General features: G+C 42.9%; 1 protein-coding gene and 1 long non-coding RNA gene across 2 annotated transcripts in view; both read right to left on the reverse strand.

Moving 5' to 3' along the window:
* PPP2R2D (protein phosphatase 2 regulatory subunit Bdelta) overlaps positions 1–25,560 on the reverse strand; it is a 66,605-nt gene that overhangs the window by 33,366 nt on the left and 7,679 nt on the right. The window lies entirely within an intron of this gene.
* The window catches only part of LOC123018521, a 29,908-nt gene continuing 7,106 nt past the window's right edge, over positions 2,759–25,560 (reverse strand). The window contains exon 2 of the long non-coding RNA XR_006413791.1: positions 2,759–3,511. This is a non-coding gene — a long non-coding RNA (uncharacterized LOC123018521). The remainder of the gene's footprint in view (positions 3,512–25,560) is intronic.

Consider the following 25,560-nt stretch of genomic DNA (forward strand, 5'->3'; position numbering starts at 1 on the left):
ACAACTGGAGTATTGTGTTCAGTTTTGGCCCCCTCATTACAGGAAGGATATAGCCTGGTTAGAGTCAGTGCAGGGTAGGGCTACATGGTTGGTGGCCCGTTTGCAGGGGGTGCCATATGAGGTGAGACTGCGGAAACTGGGTCTCTTCAGCCTAGAGGAGACTCAGAAGGGATCAGTAGACAACATACAGGTATGTGGGGGGGGTATCACACTGAGGTGCATAGAGACCTGTTCTCCACTGTAAAGGAGGGCAGGATGAGCTCCAATGGAGCAAAGCTCAGGGAACCAAGTTTCAATTTATATGCCAGGAAGTACTTCCTGACATAAGGACCCCGAGGGGATGGAATGGACTTCCATGGGAGGTGGTTGAGGTCCCATCGGTGAGGGATAGGCTAGACATGCACATGGTGGGCATGTCATGAGCAGAGCCGGCTGGAGCTAGAGGTCAGACTAGATGGCCCTGGAGGTTCCTTCTGACTTGCTCTGTTTCTGTTTCCATGTTCCAGTTTCTTTATTGCTGAGATTAACAATACTTCTGTGGTCATGATTTGTTTTCTTATTATACTGCACTCCTCCTTTGCACTTTCTTCTTGCGCAAGATAAAATAAACCCTTATCTGATGCCTAATAGGAAACCATTTTGTTTCTTCTTATTCTGTCCTAGCAGTAGGTTGTCCTCAATACAGGTTACAAATCTAGTACAAAAGAACACCCATTTCTTTTGGAACTATCCATAGTTTCTTGTGATCCACAGTCAAATGCTTTGCTGTAGTCTATCAAGCATATACTTATCTGTGAATGTATATTTGTGACATGATCTTGAGTGCCTCTTCCTTTTCAAAATTCAGCTTGAACATCAGGCATTTCTCACTCCATACAGGGTAATATTCTTTGTTGCAACACTTACAGAATCACTTTGCTTGTGTGCAAAATTAGTGCAATCAATGGTCCTATGGTTGCAGCACTCTCTTACATCTCCTTTCTTACAGATTGGAATGTTTGTTTATTTAGAAAGCTTCTATGCCGCCCCATTTGCCGAAGCTTCGGGGCGGCTTACAACAATAAATAATAAACATTGAATGTTTCCAGTGTGTGGACCGTTGTTTTGCTTCCCACATTTGCTGACATAGGATCTTGATAGGATTAGGACCAATTCAGTCTTGGCAGCTTGGAATCATTCTGTTGTTACTCAATCCACTCTAGGTGCTTTCTTCCTACCAAGTGCTTTCAGGCAGCTTTCATTTCACTTTTCAGTATTCTAAGTGGTTCTTCATATGGTTCTCCCACAACACTGGATTCTTGTTTCCAGACTGGAAATGCTTTCCAGTTACCTACGGTTATCAACGTGTCTTCTTTTGGTGATTTATCCATTTCCTCTTAAATGCATGCATAAAAGTTTTCGATTTCTTCTTCGTTATCTGTTGTTATGGTGTAGACTTGAATGAAGTTTATGTTGATAGGTTTTCTGAGAATTCGGACTGATACAATTTGTTTGGACCTTGCATTATAATTGCTTACTGCCTATACTACCTGTACTATCTTGCCTCAATATTATCATCTTATCTCTTTATTTCAATGCCACCCCATAGCTGAAGCTCTCTGAGCAGTTTACAACAATTAGAACCTCTCTGTTTTTTCTAAGTTTGTTATTGTGTAAAATGGTTTAAGGCTCCTCATACTTAACAAATGGATATTATGCAGTTACCTTCTTTATGTGAGGGGGTGTCACACAAAGGTGGGTTGTGAACTTTTCCTCCTGCAGATTAGGGCAGGACATGTTCCAATGGAGAAAAGCTCAGGGAATCAAGATTCAAGGTGGATGCCAGGAAGTACTTCCTGACAGTTAGGACCTCGAGAGTAGGGAATGGGGATCCACAGGAGGTTGTTGAGGCCCCATCGGTGAGAGTGTTCAAGGATAGGCTAGACATGCACATGACAGGCATGTCATGAGCAAAGCGGGCTGGAGCCAGGGGTCAGACTAGATGGCCCGGGAGGCACCTTCTGACTCGCTGTCTCTCTACCTTGTGTCCTGTGTCCACATATTTGTGAAATACGAGTACTCATGACTATTCAAGACTAGTCTCCTCCCTCCAAATGGCAGTATGCATCCCATCAGCCTCGGTTGCTGGAAACCAATGCCAACACTCCTGCCTGTGTTGTGCGTCTCTCCTCCATTAGTCTGCACACTCCCTGGACATGTTCCCAGCCACCATTGTCCCCCAACTCAATGGAGTACTGGTCTACTCATTAGTCATTAATCTACTCATTTGTGCGGTTGTCCCCACATTCACTTCTCCACTTTCTCCACCAGTGAACACCCTTCCTGTTTGGCTGATCACCCATGTCATACACCATTTCACCCACTTGCCACCAAGCCAGCCTCACAAGAGGCACACAAACATGTTCTAAATGGAAGCCATGTGCACACTACAACAGATGTTGGATTTTCAAGGAGGAGCCATTTTGATTCCTGGTGATATGACTGGAATTACAGATCCTAACAAGGACAAGTTTTGAAAAAGCAAATGGAAGTAAACTCCCTAAACATGTTTTTAAATATATGAAAATGTTACACCTGGAAGAATCCTAGCCTTAAAGGTTATACTTTTTCTCTGATAGACATCAGACATATTCAAGGATTGGTGTATGCCAGATATCTAAACATCTAATTATGAAATTAGAGCCTGTAAAGATCCAAGTCCAAGATACTTTCTGATGCTAGTCCATTAGAAATAATTTGGCAAAAAGAACAAGTTGGAGGAAGAAGATGGAGAATGAATGATAAACTTTTATTACAAGGAGATATTTTGATGAAGTCTGAAAATAATTGGAATTTTTTTTAGATTAAATAATACAAGTGATGTTTCTACAGCAACAATATGGGAAGCTAGGAAAGCATATATGAAAGGATACTTTTTTAGCAATAGCATCTAAGAAAAAGAGAGAGAAAATAGAACAAATTAAAAAGCTTTTGGAATGAATTCAAATGTTAAAAGATCACCATAAAAAAGAACAAGACAAATCAACCTTAATTGAACGTAGACAACTATGATCCAGTTTTTCAAAAATCATCAAGATTAAACAGTTTTGTTAAGGTCCTATTGTTGACCCAGATGCAAATAATTTGTTATCAACGAAACAGAAAAGTAAAGTTGCACTGATGAAGCTGTTCAATTTTACTACTCCACAAATGTTATTTCCTAGAGGCATAAACCCAGTGCTCAAAGCTAGAGCTGTAAGATTCCCAGAAACTGAAACCATGAAACAAAAACATTTTTCTCTGAGTAAAAAACAGAAATTTGGAGAAATATTGAAAAATAAGCAATACTTTTTTTCAAAACACTTGTTTATTAATTTAAAGTCACTTTGTTGTTTTGGGACAATCTTCTACAACCAGGAGCCTTCCAGATACTTTGGATTTCAGCTTCCATGAACCTCAGGCAGCATGGCCAATGGTTAGGAAGTGTTGTATATTGAAGTCTGAAACATGCAGGGCACAAGGTTGCGGGAGGCTGCTTTAGGAAAATAAAACAGATAATAATAAGGTTATATTATGCATAACTTGGTTTCCTCATAAAATTATCAATATACTGTAAAATTTATGTAAATGCAGCAAAATCGTTACATATATATACTTTTACATTTAACATACCAATCATGATAATTTTTATGAGTGAACTAAATTATACATTACATATTCTATATTCCTATTTTATCTGACCAAAGAGAACATTAGCAAGCAGTCCCTGAAACATACCAAAAGCATTCTAGAAGCCAGAAGCAGGAAGAAGTTGTAGCAGAGGAAAGCATTCCTGTTAGTAAAGTAGTTTAGGGTAATTCCTAAACTTGTTCCTGTTTCTGGGGTAGAAATAAGGGAAATCTGATATAAAGAAAAGGTTATTGAGATATTACTTAGCTGGGAAAGACTCACTTTAGGAATAGAGAACAACCATATTTAAGAATATTTAAACAATCTCAATGTATTATTTGAAATATAACATTCACTTCGGTAAATATTCTCCATTAATAAACATCTTACTTCTTTATTCATTTTAAAAGGCTGCCTCTAGTGGTAGTGTCAGTTCCATGCCTACACCACAGCAACTAGGCTACTGAATGTCTTTTAGGTAGCAAAAGTTTATTCTAGTGGCAGAAGTGAAAGGTTTGAATAGCAGAAATAGCATTTCCTAGTGTGAAATTTAATTGGGAACTTTATTAAAAATTGTGGCAGGTCTGGGGCTGGTCTGAGCTTGGAGGGGAGACCACCTGGGAACCAAAGGTAGCTACCTTGAGTTTCACAATAGGAGAAAATATAATAATATCCCCCAATAATATTTTCTGGGGATAAAAATATAATAAATACATAAAGTTAATTTTTAAAAAGAAGCATAGGTGAGATAACCTACATGCTGACCCATCATATCTGGCAATAGATGATAGGATTACCAACAAGTCTTCTCACATGCGGGTTTTAGATAAAAATGACACTCACAGGGTTTTAAGCTGGAGGCTTTTTTATGTCATCCAAATCAGGAGGTGGGGGCAGGAGGAGTGGAGAGGAAGGAAAGGCAGGGCTAGAGGGACCAGAGAGGCCCAGGAGGGAGCAGAGAGGGCAGGGTCAGTGGCTTCTGAGGCTTATAAAGCCGCACTCAGTGGTTGGTGGAGCCAACAGGCAACACAACAAGGGTGTCATCCCTTGTTTGCATCCCTTAGTTGCCTGGGGACTCTCTTCCCCAGGGACTTTGTCTTCACTGAGGGAGCACGGTTCTCAGTCTCAGGTGAGGGTAACATAGTGCAGGCAAGACAAGGGTGCAGAGGGCAAGTAGAAACAAGGCTTTCTGAGGGGTGGCCTATGCCAGGCCAGGAGACGGCCATGGCAGGAGCAGCAGGTCTGATAGTTGCTTGCAGCTCCTGTGCAATATTTGTCTTCCTCCCCCAGGAGGAGTTGGGATACACTTGCACTAAGTGCAAGTTGCTGTCCAAGCTGATGTCCCTCCTTGAGGAAAAGGTGAAGAGTCTAGACAAGTGGTTTTCAACCTTTCCACAGCTGGGGAAGGGCAAAAACAGGAAAACTGCCTCAGGGACTGCTGAGGTAGAAACAAAAGGCCACCATACACATAATACAGTATTCTGTGTATTGGTTTCCAAACATAATGCCAAAAGAAAAGAAAAGAAGAAAAGAAAATTTTCCCAAACAACCAGAAACCAACCAACAAAAGCTATTAGCAAAAGAACACAATACTGAAATCAGTGTAGTGTGGTTCCTAGCCAGCTCCCACTGAGCCGTTTCTCCCCTCCCTGGCCCCCTCTGGCAGCACCAGCACACCCCTGTGAATGTGATGCCAACTGGAGTACAGTCAGCCCAGGCACTGGTCAGTGGAAATCAGGATGTAGGCCCCCTAACAGACTGGCAGGAAATCTCCCACAGACCAGAGCCAGTCCATGGACCAGTGGCTACAAGCCACTGGACTAGAGGATGCCATCACCTTTCTCCAGGAGATAATGGAGGGGGAGCAGTTCCTGGACACTGCCAGGAACTGCTGGGCCAACCAGCAGCAGCCCCCTTCCAGACATGATGAGGAGAAAGGGGCCACTGAGGAATCAGCTGGGGAAACGTGGAGGCAGTTCACCCTCAGGAAGTGGAGGCCAGCACCACACCCTCCTAGGACCCCTAGGCTATAAAATGGGTTTCCATGGGGTGTGGTTGGGGCCCTATCATTGAGAGTGTTCAAGGAATTATTGGATGACCACATGTTCGGGATTACTTCAGCAGAGCCAGCTGGAGTTGCAAATCAGACCAGATGGCCTGGGAGACCCCTTCTGCCTTGCTTTGCTTCTATGTTTCTAAATCTACCATGGCTTACTCAAGGTTGCACATAAACTCATTAGCTAGGCTTGTAAGCCTCTCTAACACACCATGGTTGTTGAACAGTTCTGCTTCCAGCCCTGGGCTTGCCATGTCATCCAGTCCGAGACAACACAGCAAGCCGAAACAGAGTTGCTTGGCAAGAGTTGAAAAAAAATCCTTGCCACTGTAGCTAAGTAATCTGCCAGGCAAGTGCTGCTGACACCTCCAAAGAGCCCAATTAGCACTTGGGACTGATGTCAGAAATTTTGTTTCTGCCCCACACCACTGTGGGTACCACCTGGCAGTGGAACTGGCACAGGACAATGGTGAGCTCAGAACGTGGACACACTCTAGACCTGGTTTTCTCGACGGAACAGGAAGAGGGTGGTCTGAGGGTGAGGAATTTATGTTTGACTCCCCTGTCATGGTCAGATCACTTCCTGGTGAGGTTTGTGCTCGAGAGCGGCCTCTCCCTCTGTAAGGGTGCGGACTCGATTGCGTGGGTCCGCCCCCAGAGCCGGATGGATCCGGATGGATTCCTGAAGGCTCTGGGGGAGTTTCCGGCTGACAAGACTGGTGCTCCTGTCGAGGCTCTGGTCGAACTGTGGAACAGGGGAGATGACCATGGCTGTTGACACGATCGCTCCTAAGCGTCCTCTCCCACCAGGCAGAGCCCACTCTTCCCCTTGGTATACACCTGAATTGCGGGCGATGAAGCAGGTTGGGAGACGGCTAGAGCGTAGGTGGAGGAGATCACGGGATGAATCTGACCGAACACACTTGAGAGCCCACTATCGGGCCTATGCTGTGGCGGTGAGGGTGGCAAAAAAGAAGGTTTTTTCTGCTTCCATTGCCTCCTCATAATGCCGTCTGGCGGAGCTTTTTCGAGTGGTGCAAGGCCTGGTTCGCCCGGGTCCTAAGGAAGATCTGGTTCCACCCTCAAAGGCCCGCTGTGACGACTTTGCCAGGCATTTCAGGGAGAAAATCGCTCAGATTCGTCACGAGCTGGACACCACTAATGAATCAGAGGTTTCTGGGGAGACGCCAATGCTGCCGTCTGGTCCAGCATTATTGGATGAATTTCGGTTATTGCAGCCCGATGATGTGGACAAGGCGCTTGGACGAGTACATCCCACCACTTGCCTATTGGACCCTTGCCCATCTTGGTTAATAAATAACTCCAACCATGGGATTGGGACCTGGATCTTGGAAGTGGTTAACTCTTCTCTGAGGGAGGGTCGGGTGCCTGCCCCTTTAAAGGAGGCGGTAATACGACCGGTCCTGAAGAAAGCGTCACTGGATCCAGAGATGACCACTAACTACAGACCTGTGGCCAACATCCCATTTCTGGGCAAGGTGTCAGAGCGGGTGGTGGCGGGACAACTCCAAGCACTCTTGGATGAAACTGATTCTCTGGACCCATTTCAGTCCGGCTTCAGACTCGGGTACGGTACTGAATCTGCCTTGGTCGCCCTGTACGATGACCTGTGCAGGGAGAAGGACAGGGGGAGTGCGTCCCTGTTGGTTCTCCTGGACCTCTCAGCGGCTTTCGATACCATCGACCATGGTATCCTTCTGGATAGGCTAGCGGGATTGGGGGTCGGAGGCACTGCTTTGCAGTGGTTCCGCTCCTATCTCAATGACCGATTCCAGAAGGTGGTGCTGGGGGACTATGGCTCTGCGCCATGGCAGCTATGCCATGGAGTACCGCAGGGGCCCATTTTGTCCCCTTTGCTGTTTAACATCTACATGAAACCGCTGGGAGAGGTCATCAGGAGGTGTGGGCTGCAGAATCATCAGTACGCTGATGATACCCAGCTCTACCTCTCGTTTTCCACCAATCCGGGTGAGGCAGTGGCTGTGCTTAACCGGTGCCTGGCCAAGGTAATGGGCTGGATGAGGGCCAATAAACTGAAGCTCAATCCAGACAAGACGGAGGTTCTGTTGGTTGGCGGATTGGGCTTCGGAGAGGGTGGATTTGACCTGGTCCTGAATGGGGTTGCACTCCCTCTTAGGGACAAGGTCCGCAGCTTAGGAGTGTTCCTTGACCCGGAGCTTTCATTGGAAGCTCAGGTGGCAGCGGCGGCGAGGAGCGCTTTCCTTCAGCTTCGGCTGATTAATCAGCTGCGCCCCTACCTGGAGTACGACTGCCTGGCGACGGTGACACACGCACTGGTGACTTCCCGCCTTGACTTCTGTAATGCGCTTTATGTGGGGCTTCCCTTGTAGACAGTCCGGATACTTCAGTTGGTTCAAAATAGAGCTGCCAGGCTGCTGACGGGGACTGCACATTATGTTCACATGACTCCAGTCCTCCGTCAGCTTCACTGGCTTCCCATTGAAGTCCGGGCCCAATTCAAGGTGTTGGTGATGACCTATAAAGCCCTAAACGGCTTGGGTCCTGGTTACCTGAAGGAGCACTTACATCCATATATGCCCGGCCGCCCCTTGAGATCTGTGGGAGAGGCCCTTCTGCGGGAACCCTCTGTGAAAGAAATTAGGAGGGTAGGTACTCGGAGGAGGGCTTTCTCTGTGGTGGCGCCCAATCTATGGAATGCGCTCCCCAGACAGGTCCGCCTGGCGCCATCGTTATTTGTTTTTTGGCGCCAGGCGAAGACCTTTTTATTTAAACGTCATTTTAATTGTTAACAATATTTGCTTATTTATCTGGCCAGGGCGACTTCTTTTATATTGTTATTTATTTTCTATTGTTAATTTTCTATTGTTATTTTTGTATTTTATTGTATTTTATTTTTGCTGTGAGCCGCCCCGAGGCTTCGGCAAGGGGCGGCATAGAAATGTTTAAATAAATAAATAAATAAATAAATAAATCATGGCTGCCACCATGTAGCCACCACTCTGCTCCCTGGTACCATCACTGAATGGCTGTTGCACCAGATGGATGGAGTTGCACTCTGCATTCAGGAATAGTGACATCCATAGCCGTGTTTGACAGCCTTCACTATGACTTATAAGGTCTTTAAAGTCACACTGAGGGCTGGCAGTAATTCCTGTACCCCAATCCCGCTGATAAGAATAGGTGGGGAGGGTGGAAACTCCCATGGTGTCTCATGGAATACCTGCAGGAAAACAAAGGGGAAGGAATATTATACCTTATCTGTCATGTGCCTAATCATCTGTTGGGCTCATCACACATAGGGAGGCTTCTAAGCCAAAGTGCAGCAGACTATTATTACTATTATTATTATTATTATTATTATTATTATTATAACATTTCTATGCCGCCCCTTGCCGAAACCTCGGGGCGGCTTACAACACGATAAGACTAGCTTGCCATATCATATAAACCTGCTCATTGACTACTGTAGCATCTAACCAGAACAGGCCTATAACCACAGGACTTTGTAGACCCTCCCCCATACTTTCTTCCATAATTAAATATTACTTCTATATTGGCAAACTGAGCATGATGTGGAACATGCCTAGATGTAAAAGATCCATCAGCTCAATAATTTTAATAACAAATAGAAAAATGATACTGAGAATCTTAAAGAGAGAACAAAATATAGCCAGTGCAGGGTAACAGAGTACTGGGCTGGGACAAAGGAGATCCAAGTTCTAATCTGCTCTTGACCATGAAGCTCACTGGACGATTTTGGATCAGTCACTGGCTCGCAACCTAACCTACTTCACAGGATTATTGTGAGGATAAAATGGAGAGAAAGAATATGATAAAAGCCCCCCTGGATTCCTTGGAAGAAATATGGTGTGGGATAATTATAACACATAAAGAAGTAATGTTTTCCCCAGGGCTTTATCATTTTACATCTCTAATCTTATAAAAGTTTTAAAAAAAATTGAGAAAAGCAAAGTCTGGATAACAAAACATAAACACTTTGCCTTAAATGCTAAATAAGTATTTCGTATTGTAAAGCTAGTATATTTGGGAAAAAAGGAAACAATGGTCCTGGCTGGGAGAAGGAAAACAGGAAAAATATCCCCCTGACATCTTCAGTCAAAACAAAAGCAATGTTTTCTGCAAATACATCATGTTGCACTGTGTCCAGAAGCTCTACCAGAAATTCTAACATACCATCACAGGAGAATTTGAGTCTCCTCATGTATTATGTTTTGAAAGCAGTTTCATACTATCTTGATAGTGCTCCATGTGAATGCCACAAATTAGTTTATATGACTTTCTTTTGTCCAGAAGTTTAAAAAACTGCCTTGATAATTTTTAAGAAAATGTTTGATAGCTCATTTTGGTGAAATAACTAAATGAGGATCCTTCTACTTTTGGTTAGCTAGCAGAAACAATTCACTGAGAAGTCTAGACTTACAGCAAGATATAAACAGACCTGCTTAGCCTTGGGCACAGACTGACACATGTGTTTGTGAGATCAGTGCATACAATAAAGAATACAACTGGTTAACTCTGATACTTAATAATTTTGGAAACTATCTGGAAACTACGAGAAAACCACAACTCGGAACAGGATTTTGATGGCAGATGTCTGGGAACAAAGAAAAATAAGCTATACTTCAGAAAACTTATGAGGAAGAATGAAGATATGCAAAGCCATAGGAAAAGTTTTCACACTTGTTCACACTGTCATTACACTGCTGTGCACAAAAGTTCATTGACAATTAGAATTAGTGTGATTACAACACATAAGAGTACTGCAACTGCAGCAAGCCATAAAGATTATCTGATAAATTCTTAGGACAATTTGTCAGCAGTCTTTCCAATACTTATGAGAGCATCCAAAGATAATAAAAAATTCAACAAACCAGCAAAATCACAGAAAAAACTGAATAAGTAAAAAACACTGAATCAAAGACTAAATGGAAAAAACAAATGTGCAGTCTGAAAGAAACAATATACAGCAGGAAATGCCAATATTAAGAGAGGAATTATTTCCACCTCAGGACAATTGATATAAATTCTCTGCACCAGGACAGCCTTCACAAGGCATTGCAACCGGAAACAGGAACTAAGAGGAAAATTGAAGCTGGGTGGGGAACAATAAAAGGCACCTTTATTTCCAGCAGCTAAATTGGCCTATTAAGGAGCAGGAGTGGGTAAAATGCAATTACTAGAGCTTGGATCTTGTCTAACTGTGAAACGGAACCTGTATTAGACAATCACAGAAAAATCTACTAGTTTCAGGACTCATGGAAATCTTATTAGAATCACCTGACTTGTGTAGATTCAATTCTCACCTACTTGGTTAAAGCTTCCAAACATGGTTTCAGGCAGGGTAGATCTGATTTAATTCTAAACATAGATTGGTCATATTCATTTGCAGAAACTTCATAAATATGTTTAAAACAACCGATATTGCCACCAATCCAGCTGGAATTCCATAGTCCAGATCTCCTGGGATTTGAGGCAACAGCTTTAATAACCACACTCTATGTCAATCCAAACAATAAGAACTGAAGCCAGAGAAACAAAGCCTGCCACCTCACATCAAGAACTGAGCTAAAATCATGTCAATTACAACTATGAGTTTAGATGTGAGCAGGACTATTCATTAAGATAATTAACTTTATGAAAATTTTTTATGAAATTAATTTTATGAAAAATTACAGAAAACATTGCTTATTGGCTGTCAATTGATGAGACATTGATGTTAATCACAGCTGTTAAATCCCTCCTTCATTTCTGCTTGTTCCTCTTTGGTTACAAATGAAAATAAACTTCTCATGAGACATTAAAACAGATGTTATTTTTCCATCCATGAATACACAATCTTTAAACAATAAACTTTATGTACTCATACATTTGATTCCTTGATGTTTCAAGAAAATGTGGCATGTCAGTAAAGAAGTTTGAATATTAATGGTGAGGTAAAGGAAGAGTAAGTTTTGCCCCAGCACTAACATTCTTATGTGGCTGTATTCAGAGATAGTCGGTTCACAGTACAGGGATCTAAGGTCAGGGTTCTACCTCCTACCAAAAGGAAGAGAAGAAAAATGATGATTTCAGAAACCATTATCTCACTTTTACCTAAACATTATTTGCTACTACACTGAGATGTGGGCAAGGCAACGTCATTATTTGTTGCACATGTGCAATATTACTCATACATGGAACTAATAGCCATGCTAAAACATAGGGAAGGTTTTGTGAGGGATGGCCAAGTCCATACAGTGGTTGGGAGAAACTCATTAATTACTGTAACGCGCTTTACGTGGGGCTTCCCCTGAAGACAGTCCAAACACTTCAATTGGTGCAAAATAGAGCTGCCAGGTTGCTGACGGGGACGGGGCGTTATGCTCACATGACTCCAGTCCTCCGTCAGCTTCACTGGCTGCCCATTGAAGCCCAGGTCCAATTCAAGGTGTTGATTATGACCTATAAAGCCCTAAACGGCTTGGGTCCTGGCTACCTGAACGAGCACTTACGTCCGTATAGGCCCGACCGCCCTTTGAGATCTGCGGGAGAGTCCCTTCTCCGGGAACCCTCCATGAAAGAAATTAGGAGAGTAAGTACTCGGAGGAGGGCTTTCTCTGCAGTGGCACCCAACCTATGGAATTCACTCCCCAAAGAGGTCCGCCTGGCACCGTCGTTACTGGTTTTTCGGCGCCAGGTAAAGACCTTTTTATTTAAACATCATTTTAATTGTTAAAACATATGATCTGGCCAGGGCAACTTCTTCTTCCTTCTCTTTCTCCTCCTATATTTTTATTTACTTAATTTATACTGATAATTTTAATCTTATATTTGTAAATCAATGTATTTTTTGTATTTTGTATTTAATGGTAATTTATTATGTGCTATTGTATTTCATTGTATTTTATCATGTTGTAAGCCGCCCCAAGGTTTCGGCAAGGGGCGGCATAGAAATGTTATAATAATAATAATAATAATAATAATAATAATAATAATAATAATACTGTAAATAACACTTTTCCCAAAACAGCCATAGTAGTTTCTATGATGTATTTTTTTTCCAGATGCAAATAAAGATTCTGATTGGTGGACGCTAACATTAAAAAGGGCTGATTAGTTGTTTCCCTGAAAATAAGACTAGGTCTTACATTATTTTTTGCTTCAAAAGACACATTAGGGCTTTGTCTTATTTTTTCTTACGAAAGCCATACGATTCTTGCCTTGAGAGTCCTCCACGATTCCTTTCTTGTACTTGACAGAATAGCTGTTTCTTTTTGCACCCATCTTGCATTTTGCATCCATGCATTAAGTACATCCGTTAGAACACATGACGTATTGATGTTATTCTTGCGTTGTGTCTGTATTCTGATTGGTCACTCGGTAATAAGTCTTGCGTTCATCTGTTTACGTAGGTGCTTACCTCTCATCCAAAGATGCCCACTTTGGTATTTACAAATACTTAATTATAATGTATATGATCATTTATTTTAAGTATTAATGTCAATATTATTTATTTATATTTAATCATATATTAACATTGTTATTTTATAATTCAATACGTCTATTGTGTGTTGTAACAGATGTACTACTGTGTTTCCCCATCCGTCCAGCTGACAATCTTGACAGGGGCTTATTTTGGAAGTGGTGCTTATATTACAAGCATCCTGAAAAATCATGCTAGGGCTTATTTTCTGGGAAACATGGCAGAGGAAGTTGGAGCTTCAAGATTACTCTTGAAAAACCCATCTTTCCTATGTCTTAGTGCATATACATAAACAGGATTTTGTATTGCACCGCCTCTCACTGTTGCTTCTGGGTAGGCATGTGGTATAAGTGCAAAAGAGGGGGCTTGGATGCCCTGAGAACTTGTTCCTATGTACAATGGCTGCTTTCCTTTATAGCTCTTGAGACTATATGATGATGATGGTGATGATGATGATAGGCAGTGTCCATTTCACCCCCATTATTTCCCCACTTTGCAGTTATGAAGTCAAAGACAGTGGATTCTCTGTCTAATACCTGTTGCGGAATAGGAACATCTGAGTCAAAAAAAAATGCTATTGGGTGTTTCTGTGAATTCCCTACTCTCTGCTTTGCACTTATGATCTTCAAGTTCACATTTCACAGGTTCCTTTTCTGGTTACAGAGGACTGAAATGCTGGCTTCACCTCTGGTGACTCCCCCTTGATTCTGCCTTGGTGACTCTGTCTACATTGCACTTGAAAATAATCTAAGAAAATGTTTAGCGTATAATGCAGTAGACAGGCCAAAGCACTATACTCCATGAATGCAGTCACCGTTGTTCAGCTGTTCAGTCTATCCAATTATAAGTGATCCTATGGGCCAAATCTCACCAATCTTTCCAATCCTGTGCCACCTCTTTCAGCTGAACTACCCTCTGGCCACATCCTCTTAGATGGAGTCTAGCCACCTTGCTCTTTGGCAACTTGCTTTTCTCTTGCTGCTGAGCAGTCCAAGCATTATATCTTTTTCTAATGCGCTTGATCTCATAACGTGGCCAAAATGCATGAGTCTCAGCTTTGTTATCTTGCTGACCAGGGACGCATCTGCTCCAGCACCTCCTTGTTTGTGTCTCCCACTTGTTTGTGTCTCCCGCACAGGAGCCTATGTCAACACCACAGTTCAAATGAGTCAATTTCTCTCTTGTCTAGCATTTTCATTGTCCAACTTTCATAACCATAGGTTGCAATAGGAAAAATGACCACTTGGACCAATCTGCACTCACTTGTTCAGCTGATGTTCTTGTTTTTCCACATTCAGTTCATGCTTGTTGTTGCCTTACGACCTAGTAAAATTTGTTGCTTTATTTCTGGACTGCATTCACCACTGTGAGTAATCAGTGATCCCAGGAAAGTGAATTTTTCCTCCACATTTCCTCCACATTCAATTTCCACATTATCAACTGCTATCTTGATTACTTCATTCTGTGCATTTGTCAAGATCTTCATCTTTTGGATGTTCAGGAGGAGGCTGAACTTCTCACTCTCTTCTTTGATTCTTTGCATCCATTGCATTAGACCTTCCTGGGTTTCTGAGAGGAAGGTCCTGTCATCAGCATACTGGAGGTTGTTGATGGTTCTCCCTCCAACCTTTATCCCGACTTTTGATTCTTGAAGATCCATCTTTCTCATGATTGCTTCAGCAACAAGTTGAACAGAAAAGGGGAGAGAATACATCCTTGTCAGACTCCTTCTCAACCTTGAACCAATCCATGTCCCCGTATGGTGTTCTTACAAGCTGCCTGATGCTTGAATATAGTGACTGCAGCAACCTGACCAGATGTGTTGGTACCCACAGGACTTTTAGTGCTTTCCACAACTTGTCATGATCAATGCAGTCAAAGGCTTTCATGTAGACAATAAAGCACAGGTAAATGTTCTTTTGATATTCTTGAGATTTCTCCATACTCCAGTGCAAATTTGCAATATGGTTGTGAGTGTCCCAGCCTCTTCAGAAGCCTCTTTGCACTTCAGGTAGTTCTCTTTCTATGATAGATGTCAGGCGTTGTATAACTTTAAGGAGAAACATAGAAACAGAGCAAGTCAGAAGGGGTCTCCCAGGCCATCTAGCCTGACCCCCGGCTCCAGCCGGCTTCGCTCATGACATGCCTACCATGTGCATCTCCAGCCTATCCCTAAACACCCTCACTGATGGGGCTTCAATCACCTCTCGTGGAAGCCCATTCCATACTCTAGAGCATGGGTCCTCAAACTATGGCCCGCAGGCTGAATCCAGCCTGCCATACTGATTTATCTGGCCCACCACAGAGCTTTTGGACTCACTTGGAGAAAATGATTTCTGACCAAGTCCAAAAGCTCTGAGCCAGTGCAGTCGTGCTCAGTGGGAAGGCAGGTATGATTGTGGGCAAGCTTGTGCAGGGAAGGCAGGCGTGATCCTTGCAAAAGTACACCCGCATCTGTGCCCACCACCTTGCCCACCCTGCCTCGCTTGCCCGTGCACACCACCGCCACCCTTCAACTTGCCCCCTGTTGAAAAAGTTTGAGGACCCCTGCTCTCACTGGTCCTCACTGTCAGGAAGTGCATCCTGGCATCTACCTTGAAGCTTCCCTGAGCTTTGCTCCATTGGAATGTGCCCTGGCCTCCTCCACAGGGGAAAAAAGGTCACAACCCATGGCTGCATGACACTCCCTCACATACATGTATATCGCTAATAGGTCCCCTCTGAGTCTCCTCTTCTCAAGGCTTCTCAACCCAGTTACTCCATTCTTTCCTCATATGGCTTGCTCTTCAAACCTGTCACCATCCTTGTGGCCCTTCACTGCACCAATTCCAACCTTGCTATATCTTGTAATGAGGGGGCCAACACAATACTACAGCTGCAGGCACACCACAGTCAAATAGAGTGGCAGTAATACCTCTCTCAATCTAGAAGCCATGCTCTGGTTATGCACCCCAGGGTGGCGTTTGCCCTCTTAACTACCACATCACAATGCTGACTCATCTTTGGCCTGCCCTTGAGCAGCACCCCGAGAACCCTTTCACAATGCTGCTCTCCAGCCACTTGTCCCCTAACCTGTCTTTATGAAACCCATTTTTATGCCCAAAGTTCAAGACCTTGCATTTATCCACATTGAATGTCATCCTTTTGTTCCTGGCCCACTTCCATAGCTTGTAAAGATCCTTTTTGATCCAGAGTACCTGCTCCTTAGTTGTAACCACCACCCCCATTTTAGTATCAATCAATCCTTTATTCGGTCATTTACCAGCCAATACATAAAACACAAAATTACAATTAGTTAAAAATAAGAAAGATACAGTACTAATAAAATTAGGACAATTAAGATAAGAAAATAAAAGCATTCTGGTAGAACCTAACAACATTTAGGGTTAATTCTACTGCACACTGTACAAACTACTGCACAGTATTTGGCTGTAGTCAAGGAGATAAAATCAGATTGATCAGATAAAAGTAACTTAAGATAAAAAGAATCAGAGTAACCAGAATATTTAGAAAGGAATGGGGATTACAGTTCCTGGTGAGCACCTGTATAGAGAGGGCAGTAAAAAATAACATGCTCCAGCAATTCAATTGTTTCTCCCTCACATGGACACAGTCTCAATTCAAGGGGTATTTTTTGATATCCCCCTTCAGTGATGGCTGTTGGGAGGGCATTGAATCTGGCTAGAGAGAAAGCCCTTCTAAATTTGGGGACTGTTATGCTACTGAGATATCTGGCTGGTTGAAGAATAAGTGCGGGATGGTTCAGGAAGGTATTGTCTGGATAGGATAATCTGCAGCTCTATATCAGGGGTCCTCAAACTTTTCCAACAGGGGGCCAGTTGAAAGGTGCTGGCGGCAGGTGCAGGCTGGTGAGGGGGCGGGGTACATGCAAGGCCAGGCAAGGCCAGGCAAGGTGGGGGCGGGGAGGGGCAGCGGCAGGTGTGCAGTGAGGCGTGGTGGTGGCGGGTGCATGGGCATGCGGCGTGGCAGCGGCTTGCTTGCTCGGAGATCATTTTCTCCAAGTAAGTCCAAAACCTTTGAGGCAGGCTGGATAAATGGGCATGGCTGGCCAGATCCGGCCCACGGGCCATAGTTTGAGGACCCATGCTGTAAGTTAATGGCCCACTGTTTAAGTTCTGCTAACGCTCATTCATAGCCCACTGAGGAGATAATTGGCCATGAATAACCGTATAATTGCAGTTTGGCCTGAATTACCTGGCTCCAAGAGCTCTGAAAGCTGTTGGTCTTTATTAAAGGGACCAAGCCAGCTGGAAAGAAGAGGACTTTGAGCTAGTAAGAAAAGATGTGAATCCAGGTCAAACTTTTGATTTTAAGAAGGCCAGATTCACGCTGAAGGACCGTGTTTGAAACGCAGCAGGGTGCTTGGAAGATGGTCCTCTGGAACTTAGACTGTACTCTTTCCAAAGGAAGAAAAGACCTGTAGGGTCCCAACTGAGCTCCAAACAGGAGCTGGGCTCAAATTTTATTTGAGAAGATTGCTGTGGATATATAGTGTGCACCTTTAGAGAAATAAAGTTTGTAAGGCCAACACTATTTTTTGTAAACTTAAGATGACATAGTCGACAGGAGATTTACAGTTACATGTAGCACGAAAGACAATCTCCAGATATTTGAAGGATTTGTCTTGCACAATCAGATGGTTATTAAGTTGCCAAAAATGCACCTTAGGATGCTTGACAAAAACCACAACTTTGGTTTTAGAGTAATTAATTTCTAAACTACCTTGTTGGCAATGCTCAGCTAGTACATGGAATGTCTGTCTCAGGACAATTTGTGTTTGAGAAAGTAGCATCATCTACATACAGAAGAGCAAAGATATGTCTATTTCCCAATTTCGGCAGATAAAGGGAAGATAACTGATACACACACACACACACACACACACACACACACACACACTGAAAAGCAGAGGGGCTACTATACATCCTTGTTTCACTCCCCTCTTCACTGTAGTTTCTTTAGTGCAGTGTCCTTGGACATTGCAGTGTACCTTCATCTGGGAATTCTCATACGTGTATTTATCCTCGCTTCAACGGAGAGAAGCTCAGGGAACCAAGGTTCAAGGTTCCATTTAGATGTCAGGAAGTACTTTCTGACAGTTAGGACCCCGAAGGTATGGAATGGACTTTCATGGGAGGTGGTTGAGGCCCATCTCTTTAAACAAATCCACTTTGGTTTCAACTGTGGATAACAGGTCAAAAATAGATAGAACAGTTTATGCTGCCAGCAGACATTGTCTAGTTAGAAAGTTTGTTACATTTTCATTCTTTAAGTTTGTCAGGTTGGTATTTACATGCTCATCCTGTGTTAATTGTACAGCTGCAGAACGAATTGCAGCTGTATGTTCGGAGGAGAGAGAGTTGTCTTCTGTATTGAAGGGAGATCTATAAGCTGCCTACTCTCAATCTCTGCTTGTAAGTCCCACTCTAAATCATAATTTCCAACAGAGGGATTTGAGAAGGTAGGAGTACTTACAGAAGTTTGCTGGTTGCTCACTAAGTAACTGTCAACTTTCAGCTGCTTTGTGGGCTTAGAATTGGCTTGTGCTGTGGAAAGTGTACAATGTCTCTTCTTTTTCCCATTCTGGTTTGAAATGTCCGGGAAATTTTCTCAACTCTTTCTAAATATTAAGGTCTCCAAAGGGTCAGCAAATGAGTAGTATTTAAAACTAAAGATTAAAATTACCAAAGATAAGGAAATGCTTTCTGGGGGAGCTCTTTAAAGTGGCTGCTGCCTGCTTGCCATCTTGCCCCCGTCAAAACCCATTTTAGTATTGTCTGTGAATTTGATCAGCAGACTGGTCGAGAGCCTCTCTTCCAGGTCATTGATGAAAAGATTCAACAGGATCAGTTCCAGGATAGAGCCCTGGGAGAACCCGCTCATCACCAACTGCCATCCCAGTAATTTCCTACTAAGAGTTACTCTCTGCTTTTGGTCTGTCAGCCATGCCCTAATCCATCAGACAGTGCATCAGTCAATCCCGAATCTCCTCAATTGCTCAACCAGGACATCATGCAGCACTTTGTTAAGTGCCTTGCAGGAATCCAGGTAAACCACATCAACTGTGTCCCCTCCATCTAGCCACCTCGAAATCTTGTCATAGAATTCCACAAGGTTTGTCTGGCAGGACCTGTTCAGTTCAGTTCTTTTATTATTGCTTTGCATGCACCACAAATACAGAAATACTGCACATTTCACATGGTACAGGGGTACCTCGGCTCACGAACTCAATCTGTTCCACGACTCTGGTTGCTATCCGAATTGGTTGTGAGCCAAGTCAAATTCTCCCATAAGGTTCAATGTTAATCCATTCTGTAAATATATTTTTTAATCACAGGGAAGATGGCACAATCATGGGCTCACTCTGGGGGGAGACATCCCCCCCCAAGCACAACCGTGATCGTGCCTGTCTTCCCTGCATGAGCGCGACCATCCCCCCTCCCCCCCCGCACCACGAGCATGAGCATGATCATGCCTGTGCAGGGAAGATGGGTGCGATCGGGATCATCAGCCAATGCAGAGTTCATGACCTGAGTCAATTTTTTTCTAAAGTTTCTGTTCGCGACCCAATCTGGTTGTGAACTGAGTCATTTGTGAACCGAGGCACCACTGTATTTCTATTGATAATTTATTTTATTTATTTAGAAAATTTCTATGCCACCCCATTCGCCGAAGCCTCGGGGTGGCTCACAACAAAAGTCAATTAAAATACTATAAATTAACAGTATAAAATAAGTTAACAATATAAAACAAGTTATCAATTTAAAATAAGTCGCCCTGGCAAAAGAATAAAATAAATACTATTAACAGTTAAAATGACGTTTGAATAAAAAGGTCTTCGCCTGGCGCCGAAAAACAAATAACGATGGCGCCAGGCAGACCTCTCTGGGGAGCGCATTCCATAATTGGGCGCCACTGCAGAGAAAGTCCTCCTCCGAGTACTCACCCTCCTAATTTCCTTCACGAAGGGTTCCCGGAGAAGGGCCTCTCCCGCTGATCTCAGGGGGCAGGCGGGCATATATGGACGTAAGCGCTCCTTCAGGTAACCAGGACCCAAGCCGTTTAGGGCTTTAAAGGTCATCACCAACACCTTTATGTCATGTATGTTTTCCACTGGTTCCCCAATTAGCCAAAACTTGTAAAATTCTTAAACTGTAAATCTTCAGAGAAAACCTGTAGGAAATTTGAACAACTTATAGCCCAATTTCAATAGAGTACTGAGTATTTAAAGCAATTAAGCAAGCAGTTACAGACTGCAAAACAAACATAACTTTTTGAGTATGCTTCCTTTGCAGCTGTTAGTCTATTAGTAGTCTGAATGCTTAGGTGAAAGATTTGGTTTTATTAATAACTAAGTATGCAATCTTATGGAGATGCATATAAGCCCCCAACTCAACAGCTTAGGGGCATCCAATGCAGAATATGCAAAACAACAGATATCATCACCACTTTACCAACTTTTCACCTGTATTTTTGCTGGATGGCCTTTTTCAAAAGGGAGATGGAAAAGAGGCTTGAGTTACTCAGGATACAAAGTATACTGGCTGCCCCAGTCTCCTCCCTTTTCTGCCTTACAAAACACCCCCTTTAAACCCAGTGAGGTTGCTTTTCTGACCTTGAAGGCCAGATGGCATGGTTATTTCTGAGCCAAACATGAGGTGATAGAGGAAAAGGGTGCAGCTTTGCAGTCTGAGTACTGTCTCTGACCCCTGGGAATCCAAAGTACCTTATGCCCCCACAGAAATGTCTAGGGGAATACTAGGAATTATAGGGCTTTTTTTCCTGCCAGAACACATATAGGGTTGCATTCTTAGTCTGCATAATACCAATAATTTGATGTGTCTAGAAAGTAAAGATGTAATTACACCCAGATACTTACTAAGTTACACAAAGATACAAAGTCGTTTCAGAACTATCCCTCCAGATTGATACCATTAGTTTATTCAGTGAATTATTTGCTATTGAACAGTAGGACACGAAACACCTTTTATAATAGGAACACTTTCAAAGGTATTAGCAGAAACAGGTTTTAAGAATCTATATTGACAAGACAGTTATGATAGTACTATATTTTGCTTCCAGTGCAAATTATAGCACTAAAGGAATTAAACTGAAAACTGGCCAAATCAGAGAGAAGGCAAATTATCCATCAGATCAACAGAGCTTTTATTTTTCTTTCTCTACTTTAAGAGTCAATGTTTTGACCTTAAATACCCCTGTGCCTGTATTTAGACACATGAAGTAGGTTTTTTAGCCAGAAATAAGTTGCCCACATGAAAGGAACCTTCATATTTGATCCTGATTCAAAATACACTCATAATCCTATAGCTGTGCATTGGTGAGCTAGATAGGGTTCCTCTGTGGTTACAGGCTTACACTTTATTCCCTTCAACAAGTTTTCATCTATCAAGAAGAAATACAATTGCTGTTACCCCAATCCCACAAATATACACAATGGAACTTAGATGATACCTATGTGAACTGTACCTTTCACTGTTATATTTTGGCTATCACATGGGACCTCTTAAATAAAACACCTAAAGTTTGATTTTTCTAAAAGTCTAGATTTTGGAAAGCAATGTTCATTGTGGCAAGAAATGCTAGAGGGTAAAGGTTCAGGTAAAGGTTTCCAATGCACATGCACAAAGACCACTCATTAACCCTAGTGTTGCTTTCAGAAGGATGAATTTTATCAAATCTATGGTAATATTCAGTACATGTGTACTAAGGCTGCAGTGACTGGAATACTCCTCACAATGCTGCAGGCAGGATTCTGCAAATATAACTGGTGTGTCCGCAGATACTTTTTAGAAATCTTCCCCAAAGCATGTTAAAGATGCAGTTATATGTTCAGTGTAAGGAAAAGAAAGAATATTTACTGGTGGCCAAATAGAAGGCTATCCTACATATACTGGGCCCTTTCAGTTCAGGAATAGGGCAGTACTTGATGAGCACATGCACCTTAACTATTAATTAATTTTCATCCATTTGAAGTAAAAAGTCTTCTTATGCATAATCTTCTTCATTGACTAAGGATATTTGAGTCATACTCTATCCTCAATTAAAGACAACTGGAAGTCTGAATGCAAGACTTGCTTTTCTCCTTATCTATGTAAAACACCTAATAATGTTTTTGATCAATGAAGTATGATTAGTATTATTTTAAATAAACAGAACACTGGTACCCAGCAAAATCCCTGACATGAGGTAGAAAAGGCTAAATAGATGCAGACAAGTAATTTAGGGCACAAACCACAATTCAAACTTAGAAGGACTACAAGCATCAGATGCATGCCAGGAGAAGCACAGAAGAGAGGCATGCCTACCTGCTCCTCCCATTTTGTCAGCTACATTTTTGCCACTTTGGGTGGAGAGGAAAGGAGGTTGGAGCTCCACGAGGATATTTCATATCTTGGGGGACCTGGTCTCCTCCCTTTCCCAACCCATCCACACCCTTTTTCAAGTAGCTCATATGACCCTCAGAAAAACAGCTACACACACCCCACCACCACGGTGCAGAAAGAAACATCTGAAAACAGATCTCCAGCTCCAAGGTCACAAATATCTCGGACCTGGGATCTAGGAATAAGAATTCTACAGTCCCCTACATGTTGCCAAAAGGCAAAAGGATTAATGACTACATAATCTGCATACATACAGACTTTGAAACCAATGAACACAATGGAAAAGTAGAAAGCCTTGTATATTGCTCAGGTATCCAAACATCCAGCTTGCCATGGGAGAGTGCCTCTGATAAACAGGATGCTAAACATCACAAATATTTTTGCCCAAAGCTCTTGACTATGTTGCAGTTAGGTGAAGAAACTGCAACATAGTTGGAGAGATTCCTGCTGTCATTTTACTCATACTCCCAGGCAAATGTGAAAAAAGAGCCACTTTTCCAAGTATGATCAGGGATGGACTGCAATTTGCTATAGTTTGATCTTGCTAATACATATTGCTAAACCACAATTTAGTGTGATATACAAGTATAACCATTATGTGCTTTTCACAATATGTATATATGGCCTGCCATCATTCCTAGTCCCCTAATATAGAATAGCTAATATCCAACGACTCCTTCATGGATCACTGCCTTGTTGTGGCGAACGGGCTTGCGCAGCTCAATGAAGCTATGAGCTATGCCATGCAGGGCCACCCAAGATGGACAGGTCATAGCAGAGAGCTCTGACAAAACGTGATCCACTGGAGAAGGAAATGGCAACCCACTCCAGTATCTTTGCCATGAAAACCCCATGACAGTACCAAAAGGCAAAAATATAGGACGCCGGAAGATGAGCCCCTCAGGTCAGAAGGTGTCCAATATGCTAAAGGGGAAGAGCAGAGGACTAGTACTAGTAGCGCCAGAAAGAATGAAGCAACTGGGTCAAAGCCGAAAGGACATTCAGTTGCTGATGTATCTGGTGGTGAAAGGAGAGTCCGATGCTGCAAAGATCTATACTCCATAGGAACCTGGAATGTAAGATCCATGAATCAAGGCAAGCTGGATGTGGTCAAACAAGAGATGACAAGACTGAACGTTGACATCTTAGGAATCAGTGAACTAAAATGGACAGGATTGGGTGAATTCGATTCAGATGACCATCAGGTATACTACTGTAGGCAAGAATCCCTTAGAAGAAATGGAGTAGCCTTCATCGTCAATAAAAGAGTAGGAAAAGCAGTACTGGGATACAATCTCCAAAATGACAGAATGATCTCAGTTCGAATCCAAGGCAAACCATTCAACATCACAATAGTCCAAGTCTATGCCCCAACCACTGGTGCTGAAGAGGCTGAAGTTGACCGGCTCTATGAAGGCCTACAACACCTTCTAGAATTAACACCCAAAAATGATGTCCTTATCATCATGGGGGATTGGAATGCTAAAGTAGGAAGCCAAAAGATAACCGGAATAACAGGCAAGTTTGGCCTTGGAGTACAAAATGAAGCAAAGCACAGGATGGTAGAATTTTGTCAAGAGAATATGATGGTCATAGCAAACACTCCTTTCCAACAACCCAAGAGACGACTCTACACATGGACATCACCAGACGGTCAACACAGAAATCAGACTGACTATGTGCTCTGCAGCCAAAGATGGAGAAGCTCTATACCAGGGGTCTTAAACTCAACTTACCTGGGGGCCGCTGGAAGTAGAGTCTGGGTGAGGCTGGGCTGCATCAAGTATTCCACCACCGCAGTGGTAGTGGGCCGCTCATCCCGTGGCTGGCCCGGGTGCCGCCGGCGCTTTGAAGGCCACAAGGCCCCTCCCCCGTGCCCCGCCCATCCTGGCAATTGGCCCGGGGGCCACGATTTTGAGACCCCTGCTCTATACAGTCAGTAAAAACTAGACCAGGAGCTGACTGTGGCTCAGATCATGAGCTTCTGGTTGCAAAGTTGAAGAAAGTAGGGAAAAGCACTAGGTCACTCAGGTATGACCTAAATCATATCCCTGATGAATATACGGTAGAGGTGACAAATAGATTTAAGGAATTAGATCTGATAGACAGAGTGCCTGAAGAATTATGGACGGAGGTTCGCAACACTGTACAAGAGGCAGCAACTAAAACCATCCCAAAGAAAAAGAAATGCAAAAAAGCAAAATGGCTGTCTGAGGAAGCTTTACAAATAGCTGAGGAAAGAAGGGAAGCGAAAGGCAAGGGAGAAAGAGAAAGATACACCCAACTGAATGCAGAATTCCAGAAAATAGCTAGAAGAGATAAGAATGCCTTCTTAAATGAACAGTACAAAGAAATAGAAGAAAACAATAGAATAGGGAGGACCAGAGATCTCTTCAAGAAAATTGGAGATATGAAGGGAACATTTCATGCAAAGATGGGCATGATAAAGGACCAAAATGGCAGGGACCTAACAGAGGCAGAAGAGATTAAGAAGAGGTGGCAAGATTACACAGAACTATACAAGAAAGAGCTTAACATCCCTGATAACCACGATGGGGTGGTCACTGACCTCGAGCCAGACATCCTGGAATGTGAAGTCAAATGGGCCTTAGGAAGTCTGAACAACAACAAAGCTAGTGGAGGTGACGGTATTCCAGCTGAGCTATTCAAAATCCTAAAAGATGATGCAGTTAAAGTGCTTCACTCAATATGCCAGCAAATTTGGAAACTCAACAGTGGCCACAGGATTGGAAAAGGTCAGTTTACATTCTGATCCCAAAGAAGGGCAATGCCAAAGAATGTTCAAACTACCACACCATTGCACTCATTTCACATGCTAGCAAAGTTGTGCTCAAAATCCTACAAGCTAGGCTCCAGCAGTATGCGGACCGAGAACTACCAGAAGTACAGGCAGGATTTCAAAGAGGGAGAGGAACTAGAGATCA

The sequence above is a fragment of the Varanus komodoensis genome, unplaced genomic scaffold (assembly GCF_004798865.1).
Source record: "Varanus komodoensis strain SLA01 unplaced genomic scaffold, ASM479886v1 scaffold11, whole genome shotgun sequence".
NCBI classification, from domain to species: domain Eukaryota; kingdom Metazoa; phylum Chordata; class Lepidosauria; order Squamata; family Varanidae; genus Varanus; species Varanus komodoensis.